Genomic DNA, 19,611 nt, shown 5'->3' with positions numbered 1-19,611 from the left:
AGTTGTCAAGTCTCCTTAGGCTCCTCTGGGCTGTGACAGTTGCTCAGATTTTGTTTTTGATGACCTAGACAGGAGTACTGGTCAGGTATTTTGTAGAATGCTCTTCACTTGGTGTTTGTCTGATATTTTTCTCATGAGTAGATTGGAATTACGTGTTCTTGGGAGGAAAACCACACAGGCAAAGGCCTTTCTCATTACATCATATCATGAGTACATGCTATCAACGTGAAGTACTGCTGGTGATGTTGACTTTGATCACCCAGCTGAGGTTGTGGTTGTCAGGCCTCTCTACTGTAGAGTTCCTCTGTTCTCCACTTTCCATACTAGAGTCTTTGGCAGAAAGTCACTATGTGCAGCCCACACTTAAGGAATGGGGAGTTAGGCTCCGCCTCCTTAAAAGTGGTGTATCTACATAAATTACTTGGGATTCTTCTGTATGGAAAGTTTTCTTTTATTTTCTTTTTTTCTTTCTTTCTTTTTTCTTTCTCCCTCCACCTCTGCCTCTTTCTTTTTCTTTTTTTTATCTTTTTTAATTGTTTTTCTTTCTTTTTTTATTTGTCTACATAAATTACTTGGGATTCTTCTGTATGGAAAGTTTTCTTCTATTTTCTTTTTTCTTTCTTTTTTTTTCTTTCTCCCTCCACCTCTGCCTCTTTCTTTTTCTCTTTCTTTTATCTTTTTTGTTTTTTTTCTTTTTTTATTTGTCTACATAAATTACTTGGGATTCTTCTGTATGGAAAGTTTTCTTTCTATTTTCTTTTTTCTTTCTTTTTTTTTCCTTCTCCCTCTGCCTCTTCCTTTTTCTTTCTTCATTTTCTTTCTTTCTGTTTCTTTCTATTTTCACCCATTTGTTTATTAAATCATTTATTAATACAATATGAACTCTTGGGTATTTATTTTCTACTTTGAGTTATAATCCAATGCTACTTTATTTATTTTTGCTCAAGTTGTTCCAACTTTGGCACTGGGAATTCTTTCAGTAGACTCCTGCATCCCTCTGACATACCTCCATCGTTGTGTTTTGTTTCTTTTTTCGAGCCCTTCGTTACTTTCTGGCACTATCAGACGCTTCCGGCTCATCTTCTGTATTCCCTACCCTAGTCATAGAATCAGCCGTTTCTTCGAGGAGTCCTGCATCCTTTCATTAGAGAATGCTCTTAGAAATCAAGATTTGGGTAGTAGATGTGCTCATTGCTACCAAAGTGTCATTACTTCTAGGCCCTCTCAGATGACAGAGCAAGGAAATGTATGCTTGTATACTAACTTGTGTATATACCTGTAAATGTTTATGTGACAATGTTTATGTATATTGAACTAAACACGAGATCATCCTGATGTTTTCAACTCTCAGCCATCACCACGTGGATCATTCCAGCCTTCTCCCTTGGCTCATCTGTAACGTCCCACTCCAACAATGAGCAACCCAGCTTCCACCATCCATGATCTATTTACTTGATTATTCAATTCCAGTATACATATATAGCAGTATTACAATTGTTAACTCATGCCTGTGGGAAACTTGATCAGGTAGAGTATAGTGCTATGTGCACTTCCTTTTGCTTTTGATGTGACAGACTCCAGCTATTTGCAAAGTTACTTAGGTCAGTACTTATCCTACTGCCTTCAGTGAAGTTGTTTCGTGCATTTGTAATACACATACTGTGATAAGTTAATTTTTTTAAAGATTTTATTTATTTATTGGACAGAGAGAGAGACAGCCAGCGAAAGAGGGAACACAAGCAGGGGGAGTGGAAGAGGAAGAAGCAGGCTCCTAGTGGAGGAGCCCGATGCGGGGCTCGATCCCAGGACTCTGGGATCACGCCCTGAGCCGAAGGCAGACGCTTAACGACTGAGCCACCCAGGCGCCCCGTGATAAGTTAATTTTTTAAAAAGATTTTATTTATTTACTCATGAGAGACAGAGAGAGAGAGAGAGAGGCAGAGGCAGAGGCAGAGGGAGAAGCAGACTACCCACAGAGCAGGGAGCCTGATGCAGGACTTGATCCCAGGATGCTGAGATCATGACCTGAGCCCAAGGCAGCCACTTAAGGTGAGCCACCCAGGTGCCTGTGATAAGTTAATTTTATGTATCAACTTGACTGGGCCACGGGATGCCCAGATATTTGGTCAAACATTATGCTGGGTGTTTCTGTGAGAGTGTTTTGGGATGAGATTAATGTTTAAGTGAGTAAAGCAAATTGTGCTCCCTAATATGTAGGCTTCACCCAATCAGCTGAAGGCCTGAATAGAGCAAAAAAGCTAACCCTCCCCCAAGTAAGAGAGGATTCTTTCTATTTGACAGCTTTGGAAATGGGACATTGGCCTTTTACCTGTCTTTAGACTCGAACTGAAACAATGGCTCTTCCTAGATCTTGAGTTGGCTGCCTTCGGAGTGGAGCTATTCCATCAGCTCTTCTGGTTCTCAGGCCTTCAGACTCATGCTGGAGCTAAACTATCAGCTCCCTTGGGTCTCTAGCTTGCTGATTCACTCTGAAGATCTTGGGACTCGCCAGATTCCATAATAGCATGAGCCAATTCTAATAAATCTATACAGACACACGTCCACACACACATCCTATTGCTGAGATATGAACAACTACATATTCTTGCATCAAGGCCTCCTTCTATCCTATCCCTTCTATCCTGCCTCCTACTCTCTGCCTCAAATACTCTCTTCCCACCCTTCACTTTTTTTTGTATTTTTTGGTTTTTTTTTTAAGACTTTATTCATTTATTTGTCAGAGAAATAGAGGGAGAGCACAAGCAGGGGGAATGTCAGGCAGAGGGAGAAGCAGGCTCCTTGCTGAGCAGGGAGCCTGATGCAGGACTTGCTCTCAGGACCCTGGGGTCATGACCTGAGCCAAAGGCAGATGCTTAACTGACTGAGCCACCCACGCGTCCCCCTACCCTTCACTTTAATGATTCCTCCTCATTTCATTGCTCTCATCTTCCCGTCACCTCTTCAAAGATGCCTTCCTTGGCCCAGGTTGTTTCCCATTCCCCTCTTCTTTCAATCCCTGTTATTTTTATTTTTAACAACTTTTTAGTTGAAGCACAGATATAGGAAACTACACACAAAAAAACATAGCTTGAAGAGTTATTTTAAAGTGAATACCCTAGTAACCATCACCCAGGTCAAGAAATAGGACACTGTCAGCAGCACCAGAACCCTCTCCATGTGCCCCATCTAAATCACAGCCTACTCCCTCCCTGCAAAAGTAACCACTATCTTGACTTTTTTAGGAATCATTTCCTTGTGTTTCTTTATGCTTTTTATCACCTAAGTGTGTATCCCTAGACACTATAGTTGATTTTTTTGAGATTTTTTTTTAGTGGTTGCCACGAACACCCTTAATTCATGACAATCTAGTTTAATAAAGATTTGTTTATTTATTTTTAGAGAGAGTGAGCAGCGAGCATGAGTGGGGGGAGGGGCAGAGGGAGAAGGAGAGAATCCACAAGCAGACTCCCTGCTGAGCCAGGAACCCAACATGGGCTAATCCCAGGGCTGAGATCATGACCCGAGCTGAAACCAAGACGCTTAACCAACCGAGCCACCCAGGCGCCCCTGACAATCTAGTTTAAATTGATAACCAACTTAGCTTCAACAGCATACAAAAATTCTGCTCCTTTGCAACTCTACCCCAACTTTGTTGTCACAATTTATATTTTGGGATATGTGCCCAATAATACAAATTTAAAATTATTTTTACACATTTATCTTTTAAATCATGTAGTAAATAAAAACGAAGTTACAAATCAAATATGCAATAATACTGGCTTTTATATTTATGTAGTTACCTTTACTGGTGATCTTTATTTCTTTGTTTGGCTTCGAGTTACTATCTAATAATATCCTTTTGTTTCAACTTGAAGGATGCCCTTTAGCATTTCCTGTAGGGCAGGTCTACTAGTAACAAACTTCCTCAACTTTGTTTATCTGGGAATGTCTTAATTACTCCATTTTTGAAGGACAGTTTTGCCAGTTACAGAATTCTTAATTAACATTTTTTTCTTTCAGCACTTTATTTATTTTTATTGTTTTTTGTTTTAGAGAGAGAGAGCATGCACGCATGGGTCAGGGAGGGGGGCAGAAGGAGAGTGGGAGAGAGAATCCCAAGCAAGCTCCATGCCATGGAGCCCAACACAGGGCTTGATCTCATGACCCTGAGATCATGACCTGAGCTGAAATCAAGAGTCAGATGCTTAACCAACGGAGCCATTGGGTGCCCCACTTTCAGCACTTTATTTTATTTTTAAAAATATTTTATTTATTTATTTGACAGAGGGAGAGAGTACAAGCAGGGGAGTGGCAGGCAGAGGGAGAGAGAGAAGCAGACTCCCCACTGAGCATGGAGCCCCACGCCAGGACCCTGGGATCATGACCTGAACTGAAGGCAGATGCTCAACCCACTGAACCACCCAGGTGCCCCACCAGCACTTTAAATATTTCATTTCACTGACTTCTGGCCTGCAGTGTTTCCAATGAGAAATTAGCTAGTAATCTTATTGAGGATCCTTCGTATGTGTTGTGTCACTTCTTTCTTGCTGCTTTTAAGATTCTCTTTGCCTTTGGTTTTCAACAGTTTGACACATTATGGGACTCATTATGTCCCAGGGTGGATCTCTTTGAGTATCATATTTGGAGCTCATTGGTGTTCTTGAGTGTGTAGATTCATGTTTTTTCATCAAATTTGGGAAATTTTTAGCCATTATTTCCTCAAATATTCTTTCTGCACCTTTCTCTCTCTTCTCTTTCTGGGACTTTCATAATGTGTATGTTGGTCCACTTGATGGAGTCGCACAGATCTCTTAAACTCTGTTCATCATTCTTCATTCTTTTTTCTTTCTACTCCTCAGACTTTGTAATTTTAATGATCGTATTTTCAAGTTCATTGATTCTTTCTTCTGCCTCCTCAAATCTGCTATTGAATTCCTCTAGTAAATTTTTAAATTTTAGCTATTGTAGTTTTCAGCTCTAGAATTTCTACTTGCTTCTATTTAGGATTTGTCTCTTTATTAATATTTTCATTCTGTTCATACTTTGTTTTCCAGGTGTCCTTTAGTTCTTTGTCCATAGTTTCCTTTCTCTCTTCGAGCATATTTAAGATAGTTAAAATCTTTGTCAAATGAGTCTCATGTCTGGGGTTTCTCAGGGATGGTTTCTATCAGGTTTTTTTTTCCTGTGAATGAACCATACCTTCCTGTTTCTTTGTATATCTTATGGTTTTTTAACTGGTAATTAGGCATTTAAATAAAATGTGATAACTCTGGAAATCAGATTCCCACTTTCCCCAGAGTTCTCTGTTTTTTATTGTTGAGGGTTGTGGTCATTTGTTTGTTTCATGATGTTTCCAAACTACTTTTGCAAAATCTATATTCTGTGTTATATGTTGTCACTGAAGTCTTGTTTTTTTTTTTTTTTTGGCTTGTATTCAACTAGTTTTAAAGATATTTCTTTGAACATCAAGAACTAAAACAAACAAAAGAAAAAAACCTCACCTCCTCTAGTTTTTGCAGGTTGGCTCTGTATTGGGGGACTCCAATTCTTACCTGGGCTGTTTACACCTCTTCCTTAGCCTTCATTTCCTGCTTACACTGACCCTAGAGATCAGCCAAGGGAGCAAGCCTCGGGTCTTCTCAGGTCTTTTCTGAGTGTACATCTTGCCCTGGATATGTGTGTAACTTTCTAAATTTCCCCAGTATTCACAGGCACTTTTGAGTGCTCTAATTTCCCAAAGGAACTTTCTTCCTATCTTTTCCTCCCAGGATTTAGGTGGTATATTGACGGTACAGCTTAACAATAATCTTCGCCCCAGGCAGCTGCAGAATTCTGTTTGCCTTACAATATTTTTGAGCAATGCTCATCACTTTTCTGCCCTGAATGAATTCTGATTTAAGGGAAACAAAGACTAGAACCTTGTGTCAGTCCTTCAGGTAGTCCCCAGGTGGGTTAGAACAGATCCACACAATAATTTGTAAGGTCTGCTCTGCCATCTCTGGAACCAGGGACCAGGGTTCCACACTGGGAATGCAGGGTGCCATCTTCAAGACCACCTCTGAGCTGGGGAGGGGTGAGGCAAGGGTAGGTAAAAACACAAAGCTTTCTTGCCATTTTTAAGTTTCCTTTTTTGAAAAATTCAGTGTTCACTTGGTTGCTTGTAAACCTTTGTTTTTCAGAGTTCTGACAAAATTGGTTCTGACAGTTTTTGCTTGTTTTTCAATGTTTCTGTGGAGGGATGGGAGTTTGTAGCTGCCTACTCTGCCATTAGCCAATGTCATTCCCTTACACACTGTAGTATTGCCCATTTTAGAAAACTTGATATTTTAACATCTCGTTTAATCTACAGGTTTACTCTTCATTCCTTTCTTTTAGCATTTGTTTTCTTTTAAAAATTGCCATATTTTAAAATAGATTTTTAAAAAACACATCTATCTATACAATTTTAACACACATAGATTCATGTATCCACTGCCATAACCTATGTATAAAATAACCGCATCACCCCAAAAAACTCCCTCTTGCTGTTTCTTTATAGTTACCCTTTTCCCTCAACCCCTCTCCCTACACACTCTTAACTTCTGGCAACCAATAATCTATTCTCTATCATTACAATTTTGTCATTTTGAGAATGTTGTATAAATTAAATCATAGAGTATATAACCTTTTGTAACTTGTTTTTTAACTTCAGCCTAATGGCTTTGAAATTCATCCAACTTTTTGTGTGGTATAAAGAGTTAATTTCTTTTTACTGCTGAGTAATATTTCATTGTATGGATGTATTTGAGTGTATTTATTTGATCCTTTGAAGGATGTTTGGATTATTTCCAATTTTTGACAATTATGAATAGAGCTAGAATAAGCATCTGTAATCAGGATTTTTTTTTGTTTTTGCCTTTTTAACTTTTTATTTTGAAATAGTTATGTTTTACAGAAGGTTGTAAAAATAGTACAAGGAAGTCCTATGTAGTTTTCACCTGGTGTTCCCTATTATTAATGGTAATACCTTATATAACTATAACACAATATTAGAACCATGAAACTGACATTGATAAAACATAAAAACTGTGTTCAGATTTCACTAGTTTTACATCCACTCATTTGTATGTATATAGTTCTATGCATTTTTTGAAATAACAGCTTTATTGAGACATAGTGCACAAACCAGACAATTCTCCCATTTAAAATCTGCAGTTCAGTGGTTATCATGTTCAAAGAGTTATGCATCCACTACTGCAATCAATTTTAGAACATTTTGCTGCATCCTATAAGTTTTGGCATGTTGTATTTCCATTTTTATTTGTCTCAAGGTAACTTTTGATTTCTCCTTTAACCTATTTGTTGTTCAGTAGCATGATGTTTAATCTCCACCTATTTGTGAATTTTCCCATTTTTTTCTAGTAATTGATTTCTAGTTTTATACCATTGTGTTTGGAAAAGATGCTTGATATGATTTCAATTTTCTTAAATTTATTAAGACTTTTTTGTAGCCTAACATATGATACATCCTGGAGAATGTTCCGTGTGCACTTGAAAAGAATGTGTATTCTGTTGCTTTTGGATGGAATGTTCTGTATGTCTATTGAGTCCATCTGGTCTAATGTGTCTAGATGATCTATCCATTAGTGAAATTGAGATATTAAAGTCCCCTACTGTTATTGTATTGCTATCTATTTCTCACTTCAGGTCTGTTAATATTTGCTTCTTACATATTTAGATGTTCTTATGTTGGGTGCATAAATGATTTACAAATGTTATATCCTCTTGTTGGATTGATGCCTTTATCGTTATGTAATGACCTTTTTTGTTTCTTATTACAGTCTTTGTCTTAAAGTCTATATTGTGTGATGTAAATATAGCTACCCCAGGTTCCTTTTGGTTTTCATTTGCACGGAACATCCTTTTCCATCCCTTCACTTTCAGTCTCTGTGTGTCCTCACATCTTAAGTGAGTCTCTTGTAGGCAGCATATAGACTTTTTTTCCCCATTCAGCCTATGTTTTTGAGCATTTTGTCTATTTACATTTAAAGAAATTATTGCCATTTTGTTCAGTGTTTTCTGGCTGGTTTATAGTTCCTCTGTTTCTTTCTTCTCTTGCTCTCTTCCTTTGTGATTTGATGTTTCTCTGTAGTGGTTTGCTTAGATTTCTTTCTCTTTATCTTTTATATATCTTCTATAGGTTTTCACTTTGTGGTTACAATGAAGCTTTCATAAAACAACTTATATTTATAACAGTCTGTTTTAAGTTGATAACAACTTAAATTTGAACACATTCTCAATATGTTTTTGATGTCACAATTTATATCTTTTTATCATGTGTATCCATGTATCATATTCTTGTAGTTATTTTTACTACTTTTGCCTTTTAACCTTCATATTAGCTTTATAAGTGATTAACCCATCACTTTTACAACATTAGATTACCCTAAATTTCACTATGTATTTACCTTTACTGGTGAGAATTGTACTTTCATATGTTTTCCTATTACTAATGAGCACCTTTTTGTTTCAGCTTAAAGAAATCCCTTTAACATTTCTTGTAAGGCTGATCTAGTGGTGATGAACTCCTCTAGCTCTTGCTTGGCTGGAAATCTCTCCTTCAATTCTGAATAATAACTTTGCTGGGTAGGGTATTCTTGGATGAAAGTCACATGCCTTTTCTTTCCACCCCCAGCCTTTGGTGGCCACTAATTTACTTTCTGTCTCTATTGATTGCCTATTCTAAACATTTCATATAAGTGGAATCATGCAATACATAATCTTTTGTGATAGGCTTTTTTCACTTAGCATAATATTTTAAAGATTCATGCATGTTGCAGCATGTATCAGTATTTCATTTTTTATTGCTAAATAATACTCCAATGCCATCCACCCACCTCCTCTCTAGTAACCACCAGTTTGGTCTCTATAGTTAAGCGTCTGTTTCTTGGTTTGCCTCTCTCTCTTTTTTGCCTCTACTCATTTGTTTTGTTTCTTAAATTTCACATATGAATGAAATCGTATGATATTTGTCTTTCTGTGAACTGCCTTATTTCACTTAGCATAGTACTCTCTAGCTCCATCCATGTTGTTGCAAATGGCAAGATTTCATTCTTTATTATTGACTGAGTAATAACATTTTTACTTTCCTAATGGTATCTTTTGTAGCACAAATTTTTAAATTTGATGTAGTCCAATTTATCTGTTTTTCTTTTTGTTGCTTGTGCTTTTGGTATCGCATCTAAGATACTACTGCTTAATCCAAGTTCATGAAAATTTATGCTTGTTTTCTTCTAAGAGCTTTCAAATTTTATCCCTTACACTTAGGTCTGTCATCCATTTTAAATTAATTTTTTTGTTTTGTTTTTATTTAAGTAAACTCTATGCCCAATGTGGGGCTTGAACTCACAACCCCAAGATTAAGAGTTGCATGCTCTACCAACTGAGCCAGCCAAGCCCCCCTAAATTAATTTTTATATATGGTATAAGATAGGGTTCCAACTGTATTTGTTTACAGGTGGTTATACAGCCATCCCAAAATTCTGTGCAATTTTAACACATGCATATATTCATGTAACCACCGTCATAATAAAGACCTAGAACTGTTCTGTAACCACAAAGATCCCTGCTAACCCTTATAGTCACAGTCATCTCTCTTCCCATGTCTCTAAATCTTGGCAACTACTTATCTGTTCTCCATCTCTATAATTTTGTCATTTATAATGTTATATAAATGGAATCATACAGTACATAACATTTTCAGAATGGCTTTTTCACTCAACATAATTCCCTTTAGATCAATCCAATTTCTTGTGTGTAGTAATAATAGTTTTATTGTGTTCAGATTCCTTGAGGGTTTCTATATAATCATGTCATCTGGAAATAGGGAGAATTTTATCTTTTCCAGTCTTTATTTCTTTTATTTCATTTTTCTTGCCTTATTGAGCTGTTTAGAATGTCCAGTACTATGTTGAATAGTAGTGGTGAAAGCAGACATCTTTGCCTTGTTTCTGAAATCATTCAGTCTTTCAAGCTCAAGTATGATATTAGCTCTAGTTTTTTGTGCATGTTCTTTACTAGGTTAATGAAGTTATCTTGTATTCCTAGCTTTCTGAGAGCTTTTACATGAATGGTTGTTGAATTTAGTCAAATGCTTTTTTTCTTAATCCTTTGATATGATCATGTTTTTTTTTCTTTTTTAGCCTGTTGATAATTGGATGACATTGATTTTTAAATATTGAACCAGCCTTGGATTCCTGGAATAAACCTCACCTAGTTGTGGTATATAATTATTTTTCTACATTGCTGGATTATATTTGTTTATATCTTGTTGAGGATTTTTACATCTGTGTTCCTGAGGGATATTGGACTGTAAGTTTTTTCTCTACTGGCTTTGTCTGATTTGGTGTCAAGATAATATTGGCCTCATAAAGTAAGGTGGAATTACCTTATCTTTTCTGAAAGAGATTATGTAGAATTTTTGTTAATAACTCTTTAAATGGTTTGGTAGAATTCTCTAGTGAATTCATGTGGTCCTGGAGATTTCTCTTTCAGCAGTTTTTGAGCTATGAGTTTAATTTCCTGAATAGTTATAGAACTATTCAAATTATTTCATTTTGGAAGAGTTGTGGTAATTTGTGCTTTTTGAAGAATTGTGGTCCATTTCATCTAAGTTGTCTAATCTATCTCTGCAGAGTTATTCATAATATTCTCTTATCCTTTTGATGTATGCAAATTCTGTGGCGATATCTCCTCTTTCATTCCTGATACTGTTAAATTGTATCTTCACTCTTTTTTGTCAGTCTTTCTAGAGGTTTATCAGTTTTATTTATTTTTTTTCAAAGAACCCAGCTTTTTGTTTCATTCCTTTTTTTGTATGGCTTTTCTGTTTTCAACTTCATGGATTTCTACTCTTATCATTATGATTTCTTTCATTATGTTTGCTTTCAGTGTATTTTGATGTTGCTTTTCTAGTTTCTTAGGATAGGATATGAACTAAGATTATTTGAGTTTTCTTCTTTTGTAATATAAGTATTTAGTGCCACAAATTTCCCTCTCAGCGCTGCTTTTAGCTGCATCCTACAAATTTTGATATATTGTGTTTTCATTTTCATTCAGTTCAATGTATTTTTTAAAAATTTCTGTTGAGACTTCTTTGATTCATGATATATTTATACATGAGTTGTTTAATTTCTAAATGTTTGGAGATTTTCCTGTTGTTTTCTATTATTGATTCCTAGTTTAATTTCATGTGGTTAGAGAACAAACTCTGTATGGCTGTGGTTTTTAAAAATTTGTTCAGATTTATTTTATGGCCCAGGAGATAGTCTGTCTTGGTGGATGTTCCATGGGCTCTTGAAAAGAATGTATGTTCTGCTATTGGTGGTTGGAATGTCTTGCAAATGCTGGTTAACGGTATTGTTCAGTTCCTCTATATCCTTGATGATTTTCTAGTAGTTCTAGCAATTGTTGAGAAAGGGATGTTGAAGTTTCTAAGTATAATTGTGGATTTGTTTGTCTTTTCATTTCTATTAGTTTTAGCTTAATTTATTTTGCAGCTGTCTTGTTTGGTGCCTACACATTTAGGTTTGCTCTGTCTTCTTGTGGAATTGGCCCTTCCATCATTATGTAATGTCTTCCTCTGTCTCTGGTAATGTTCTTTGTTCTAAAGTCTACCTGATTTTTTTCACTCTTTTTGTATGATAATCTTTTTACATCGTTTTATTTTCAACCTATTTATATCATTATGTTCAAAGTGGATATATATCTTGTAGACAGCATGTTTGGTTCATGTTCTTTTTTTTAACCTCTCTGTCAATCTCATTTTTTAATTTTATTTATTTATTTATTTTTATTTTTTTATAAAAATTTTTTATTATGTTATGTTAGTCACCATACAATAGTACATCCTTAGTTTTTGATGTAGTGTTCCATGAATCATTATTTGCGTATAACACCCAGTGCTCCATTATTTTATTTTATTTTTTAAAAGATTTGTGTATAACACCCAGTGCCTCATTATTTTATTTTATTTTTAAAAAGATTTTATTTATTTATTTGAGAGAGAGAACACACAGGCACAGGGTGGGGGAGGGGCAGAGGGAGAGAGAGAAGCAGACTCCCTACTGAGCAGGAAACCTGGCACTGGGCTCCATCCCAGAGGCTCGTTCCCAGAACCCTGAGATCATGACCCCAGCGGAAGGCAGATGCTTAACCAACTGAGCCCCCCACTCGCCCGTCAATCTCATTTTCTAATAGGTTTACTTAAGCCTTTTATATTTCACATAATTGTGGATATGTTAAAACTTAAGTTTGCTGTGTTTTTTGTTGTTTTCTGTTTGTTCTCTCTGTTTTTCTATTCCTCTTCATTTTTCCTACCTTGCTATGTGTTACTTGAACCTTGAAAATTTTTTTAAGAATTCCATTTTGGTTAATCTATACAGGTCTTGAGTATATTTTTTGTGTAGTTTTTTAGTGGTTGCTCTAATTATTACATTATATATAAGTAACTTATCACAGTCCACTAATGTCAACATCTTAGCCTTTGGGAAGCTTTCAGCCATTATCTCTTCAAATACTTTTTCAGCTCCATAGTCTTTCTTCTCTTTTTCTACGACTCCCATAATATGAATGTTCTGACCTTTTTTCATTTTCCCACAAGTCCTCATGCTGGGTTCATTTCTTTCTAGTTACTGCTGAGAGGGGGTTGGGAGTTCAGCTCCCTGCTATGTCCCTCCCACACCAGGTGGAAAAATGGGCAATGGAAGATTGACTCTTATCACCTCATTGCTGTCAGGTGAGGAAGTCCCTACTGACATTACCCCAGTGAGGAAAATGGAGTGCTAACTAAAACCACCTTGCATTGCCTCATTCCATCTCTTTGCTACCTGGGCAGTGGGGGAGATGTTCAGCTCCCTGTTTGGTCCTACTGACACTACCCCGTGGAGGAAACAGAGCTAACTCACCCTGCCTAACTGCTGCTGTGTAGGACCAGACGTGGGTGACTCTCTCTGATACCACTGACACTACAGGGAAAGGGCAGTTTTTCATTTGATGTTTGGCTAGAGTGGGGTGGGTATTATCAAAAAGGTTTTCTGTTCTGCTAGGTCACCCTTTTCCTGATTATTTAACTAAAGGAAACAAGCTTGTCTTGGGGCCTTTTTTGGTCTGGGTTTATTGGCAGTTTCAGGTTGCAGGCTTCTCCAGGGTCTGCAATATATAGGAGGCAAAAGAGCCCCCAGACAGCTTACCACTGTAGTGTTCCTTATATCTTAAAGTCCCTAGGAAGTCTACTTTTTCCTTTCTACTTTTCAGATTCTTCCTATGCTTGATTGTTATTTCATCCAGGGTTGTTTTGTTGTTGTTGTTGTTGTTGTTGTTGTTGTTGTTATTGTTGTTGTAAGAGGGAGGATTGGTGAGAAATGGGCCATTCATTTTGAAAAAAAAATATTTATTCTTTCCTTCTGCCCTCCTTGGGTATATTTAATTGTTTTTTATCTGTATTCTTGAGTTGACTGTTTAGTTCATTTATTGTCAGTTGAAATAGTTCATAATATTAGTTGAAATATATTTGAATATATTGGAATAAATAAATGAATTTAGTGCTACAACTTTCTTCTGAGTACCACTTTAGCTGCATATCATGGGTTTTGATGGGTGTTGATTTCCTTGTTAGTCATTCCTGAACAGTTGGTAATTTCTGTTTTGATTCTCTATTTAACCCAAGGGTTATTTAGAAGAGTGTTTTTAAAATGCCAAGGGGATAGATGGGAGACAGAGCTGTCCTTTGTGCCTGCATATTTCTACACAAGGCCAGGCAAGTCCTCAGAAAGTTAGGCTTTTTCTGAGAAACTCTAATAGAAAAATGAGATTTGAAATTTGGTCCCCTGCTATTCTTTCCCAATTCTTCATTCTTCCATTTTTATTGTACTTACATTCAATAAATCTCAAGCTGCTTGGTCTTGACAAACAGGAAAAAAGAAAGTTAAGACATACTTCCTGTCTTCAAGAAGTATAGTATTTAGTTGGGATGATAGTATGCATACCCAAACCAGTTAAATACAGCACCTGACAATAGCGATTAAATTACTGGTAATGGGGGTTCAGAGAAGAGGAAAATCAGTGTAGGCTAAACTAGTTGGCAGAAGACCTCTCAGAGGAGGGAGTATTTGAGTTAGACCTTAAAGAATAGGTATAATTTAAATATGCAGAGAGGAAATGGAAGGATGTTTCAGGCTGAGAGATTGGCATATCAAAGGCTACCATTCATGGAAATGGGGAAGTTGAGTTGTGGTGGTAGAGGAAGATGAATTTCAGTTTTAGATGTGTTGAGTTTTGGATGATTATAGGACATCCAAGAGGGAAGTAGCCTGGAAGTTATTGATCCTCATTCAGTGATAAACTAATTGAGTTTAGCTTTGTCCAAACAGTAGTCTATTCTCTTGGCTTGGTCAGGGGAATACAGTGTTCTGGTTTGGATAGTATTTTGGTTGAGTATATGTGTCATAGATGGTATACCAGATATCTTCTGCTTATCCCTCCAGATCCACTCTCCACCTGCTCCCTACCCCGGGAGACTAACCTACGTGGATTATATCAGTGAGTTTCCATCCGTTCTTGGCTTCTGGTAGAGTTTGGCAATGGAGATCCTTGGCCTGACATCAAAGGAAGGAAAGAAACTAAGGTTAGGGTATTTATTCCTGGCTTCTGCCTTGTAGGATTGCTGTAGGCTGACTGCTGTCTCTTACCTAAAGCTCACAGCTTCTCTCAAGGGGATCTCTTCTGTGCCACATTCTCCTTTTTCCTGGTATCTGTTCCCTCTCCTCATCCTTTTGGGCGTATGGGTGGTAACAGCCCGAAGTTACTGTACTCTGTATCCCTCTTGGTTTTCCTACACTCTGCCCATACCTTTGTAGAGAGTCCTTTTGTTAAAATTTCCACTAATTTTACTAATTTGAGTGTGCCATCTGTTTCCTGCTGGGACTGACTGATACAGATGAAGTCTCAATTTTCAAAGACTTAGAATACAATAAAAGAAGCCTAACATAAAATATGACTAAATATGATTTAATCTATCTTTCTCTGATTAATCTAGACTCTTGCCGTGCTTCCAGATAATCATTCTGAACCTCAGTTCACAGAGTATCATAGATATGTAGAAATGCCAGTTCATGGAATATTAACAATAAGTAGCACTTCTTAATTACTTATTCTTTCCACGCATTGTGCTAAACATGTTTTCCATGCATTATTTCATTTAACCTCCTCAGTGACCCTATGAAGTGGGTAATGCTTTTTTTTTTTTATCTTTTTATCAGATGCCATAGTTTCTCATGGTTCATTCCTGATATGCTTTCGTAAAGCAGATATTGATGGGGACAAGAAAGGGGTAAGAAGAAGGACATGGGGGTAGTGACTAAGGCATGGGGTGGGGAGCAAGCACTGTAGAAAGGAGAGCCTAAGGGCATTAAATCAAACTTTCTGAGCAGGTGAGTTTTTCTGAGGACTAGACAAGTATACACAGATTCAGGAGTCTCTTCAGAGCGGCAGCTATGGGTGCTGTAAAGGCGCATGTGAACGTGTATGTAATACATGTTTGAAGTCCAACCATAAAAAATCCTGGCAGCAACCTATGTCCAAGCTCTCCTTACTGCAATAGCAGCAGTCCCAGCTGCTTCCTGGCATCTCGAACCAGGTTAGGTTCCGGACTGGCTCTCAATGCCTTTGTCTCAAAAATGATGGACTCTGGGAAACAAACTGAGGGCTTCAGAGGGGAGGGGGCTGGGGGAATGGGATAGGCTGGTGATGGGTACTAAGGAGGGCACGTATTGCATGGTGCACTGGGTGTTATACACAACTAATGAATCATCGAACTTTACATCAAAAACTAGGGATGTACTGTATGGTGACTAACATAATACAATAAAAAAATACTATTAAATTAAAAAAAGAAAGCATATCAGATGAAGAACCCATGAAATGTGCTCTATCTCACTAGTTATCAAGGAAATTCAAACTAAAACCACAAGAAGGGGCACCTGGGTGGCTCAGTCAGATAAGCATCTGCCTTCAGCTCAGGTCATGATCTCAGGGTCCTGGGATTGAGCCCTGTGTTGGGCTCTCTGCTCAGCGGGGAGTCTGCTTCTCCCTCTCCCTCTGTGTGCACTCTCTCTCTCTCTCAAGTAAATAAATAAAAATCTTAAAAAAAACCCACATCACTACACACCCATCAGAGTGGCTAAAATGAGAGAAGACTAACAATACCATGTATTAATGAAGATTTAGGTTGATTGGAACTTTTGTCCACTATTGGTGGTAATGAAAATTGGTAAACTACTTTGGAAAACTATTTGGTAGTATCTACTAAAGCTGAACTTATGAATGCCCTATGACCAAGTAATTCCACTTATGGATTTTTATTTATTTATTTATTTATGATTTTTAAAATTTCAAATATTTTATTTTAAAAATCTTTACCATCATTTAAAAAATCTAGATACATTTCAAAACATTTTTAATTTTTTTTATTTTTTAAAGATTTTATTTGTTCATTTGCCAGAGAGAGAGAGCACAAGCAGGGGGAGCAGCAGGCAGAGTGAGAGGGAGAAGCAGGCTCCCCGATAAGCAGGGAGTCCAGGTGTGGGACTCAATCCCAGGACCCTGGGATCATGACCTGAGCCAAAGGCAGCTGCTTAACCAACTGAGCCACCCAGGATCCCTCAAGACATTTTTTAATTGGAGTAACTAGAGGAAGGATTTTACCATCTTGTCTTAGTACTGATATAGACTGTCCTCAACAAAAGTGCTATGGTTCATTCATGGATTTTTATTTTTTAGAAGATTTTATTTATTTATTTGAGAGAAAGAGGGAGATTGAAAGAATGAGTGGGGGGAAGGGCAGAGGGAGAAGCAAACTCCCCGAGAAGCAGGGAGCCTGACGGAGGACTCAGTCCCAGGACTCCAGGATCATGACCTGAGCCGACGGCAGATGCTTAGCCAACTGAGCCACCCAGGCACTCTCACTCATGGATTTTTAATCAAGAGAAACTCTCCCACATGTGCCCATGCATATACAGATGTGCATTGAAGAATTTTATTTGTGATAGTAAAGAAGAGGAAAACAAACTAAATGACCATCAACAGAATGAATATATAAATTATGGTGTATTCATCTGATGGAATTCCATAAAGCAGTTAAAATTAATTATAGCTACATGTAGCAATATAGAACTTCAGCAAAATGTATCAAAAGCATACTGTTGAGGAAAAATTTGCATCAAATTCCCTATAATCATATTTATGTCAAATATAAGAACACAAAACCATATCCTATAATGTTTATGGTACATGCAATAATAAAAGGAAAGAAGTTCTCACTAAGTATTTGCAAGTACGCCTCCCCCACACACAGAGTCAATTAGTTGTATAGGCAGGACAAGAAGCCAGTATTCCTCCTCCTCCTCTTATTCCTCCTCCTCCTCCTTCTTCTTCTTCTTAAGACTTTATCTTTTAGAGCAGTTTAAAGTTCACAGTAAAATTGAGGGGAAGGTACAGAGACTTCCCATATTCCTTATTCTTCTTTAACCTAGGTAATGGAGGCCTTCAACTCCAAAGGATCTGCATAGTCATTAACTTAAGCTCCCTGTCTCCAGTAGCTAGCCCTTATGTTGCTGAGACTACATTATGGGAGACTAGAGACTACATTATGGGAGATGGACAGGGTTGACGGTCTCTCATCCATGAAGGCAAGGGGCAAGGTTGCTATAAGCTTTATCTTCTGCATCCTGACCCTCTGTCTACTGGCCAGGAATGCTGAGTTTGACCTGCTTAGGGGTATCAGTAAACAGTTTAATGTGAAACACTAATAAGTAGGTGACTGTTCCAACCTCAAGCTGGATTCCTCCAGCGCTTCACTTGTCTTATTTGACTAGCTCTGGCAGCAGCTACTGGACACAAAGCCCAACCCAACGAACAGAAAAACTATAAACACTTCCCAGCATAATTAAAATGGACTGTTGGCAGAGTACTTGAATCTAAGTTGTAAGTCCTGAACAACACAGGTTTTAATGTGAAGGGCCTACAGGGTATTTAGGAGAAAACAGAATTCTTGAAAACAAAAGGCCGTACCTGGTCCCTGTTCTCCCTGACCTACTGTGGTTACTTTTTTCTCAATTACTTAGTAATGGGCTTTAAATTCCTCAGGCTGTTAAGACCCTGAAAATCATATACCAGAGGGGTATGTGAGAGAGAATAAGATAGAGTTTTAGAAGGGCAGGGAAAAAAGAAAAGAGGAGACTCTTGAGTGGGTTATTTCTGTTCTTTGATGTTGGAATTGATGGTCTGCCCCACCTCTTTTGGGTATTTGATCTAGTAATGACTCTTAAGAAGAGCCTTAAAAGAGGTGTTTGGGTTCTAGTCCCAGCACCACCACTTACTAGCTTTGTGCCCTTGAGCAAAATAATCTTCTTTGAACTTAAGATGCCTCATCTATAAAATGGCAATAATACTACTATTTATTTAATATGGCTGTTGAAGTATGAAAAGTGCTTAGCATGGCACATGGTAAGAACTCCATAAATTAATGATGATCATTCTTGTTGTTACAGCATCATGGAAGCAAAGGAGGAGAGCATTTCTTGTAGGAGAGGGGAATCTGCTCTATATAATGCCAAATGCAGCAGAGAGGTCAAGGAGAATGAGAATTGAAAAAAGCCAAGGATTTTGAGACTTGATTAGAAATTCAGAATATTTACACTTATCTTCTGAGCTCCTTTTACTGAAAATGGGAATCAGTTTAAAAAGAAAATCTATCACTTTTTGTGGTCTGGTTACCTATCTACTTTAACTTTAGAGCAAGCAATGTTTGTAGGGAGAATATGAAAGAAGGCATCTGTGACAGCCATAAGCTGTCTCTTGTCATGCTCTCCATTAGAACTTTCTGTGATGTGGAAATGTTCTCTGTAGCTATTGAACACTTGAAATGGGGCTAGTATGACTGAAGAACTGAAATCTTAACTTTATTTAACCTTAATTAGTTCAAATTTAAATAGCCACGTGTGGGTAGTGGCAACCATCAGTCTCATTGAGGAAGTAAGGCATATACTCTTGAAACCAGTTAAATACCAAAAGGATTGGGGTCAGACAGTAGAGACTTAATTATTTGCAAAAAGAATGATACCTTTCTGGGATGGAGAATTTAAGGAGAGTCTTGTAGAGCAGGTGAAATTTGGTCTTGACCTTGAAGGATATATATCTTTGAATAGTAGGAAAGAAGGCAGGAGGTCATTCCAGATGGGTTGGAAGGGGTAGGCAGAGATTTAGCGTTAGAAATGCCTCCTACATGAGAAGTTTGAGGACAATGGCAATTCTAGAATAGAGCTTTTATATTAGGAGTTAGGTAGGTTTGGGCCAGGTCATGGACAGCCTTGAATGCTGTAAGAAAGTATTTAGGCTTCATCCACATAGGCCACTGTTTTTGCAAAGCTTACTTAAAACACAGACTCCCAGGCCCCACCCTGTCCTACTAAATCAAACTTTCAGGGTTGCAGCTTAGGAAATCAGTATTTTAAGCAAGCTCCCCAGGTATAAATGGTGCACATTCAAGTTTGAGATCTATTAGATAGGCAGAAGGGA

The 19,611-nt window shown here is 37.5% G+C and overlaps 1 protein-coding gene across 7 annotated transcripts in view; it reads left to right on the top strand.

Moving 5' to 3' along the window:
• DLG1 (discs large MAGUK scaffold protein 1) overlaps positions 1-19,611 on the top strand; it is a 1,062,265-nt gene that overhangs the window by 716,479 nt on the left and 326,175 nt on the right. The gene's annotated exons all lie outside the window — the stretch shown is intronic.

This window comes from Ailuropoda melanoleuca, chromosome 1, assembly GCF_002007445.2.
Source record: "Ailuropoda melanoleuca isolate Jingjing chromosome 1, ASM200744v2, whole genome shotgun sequence".
NCBI lineage: Eukaryota > Metazoa > Chordata > Mammalia > Carnivora > Ursidae > Ailuropoda > Ailuropoda melanoleuca.
This window is presented reverse-complemented; position numbering and strand designations above follow the sequence as displayed.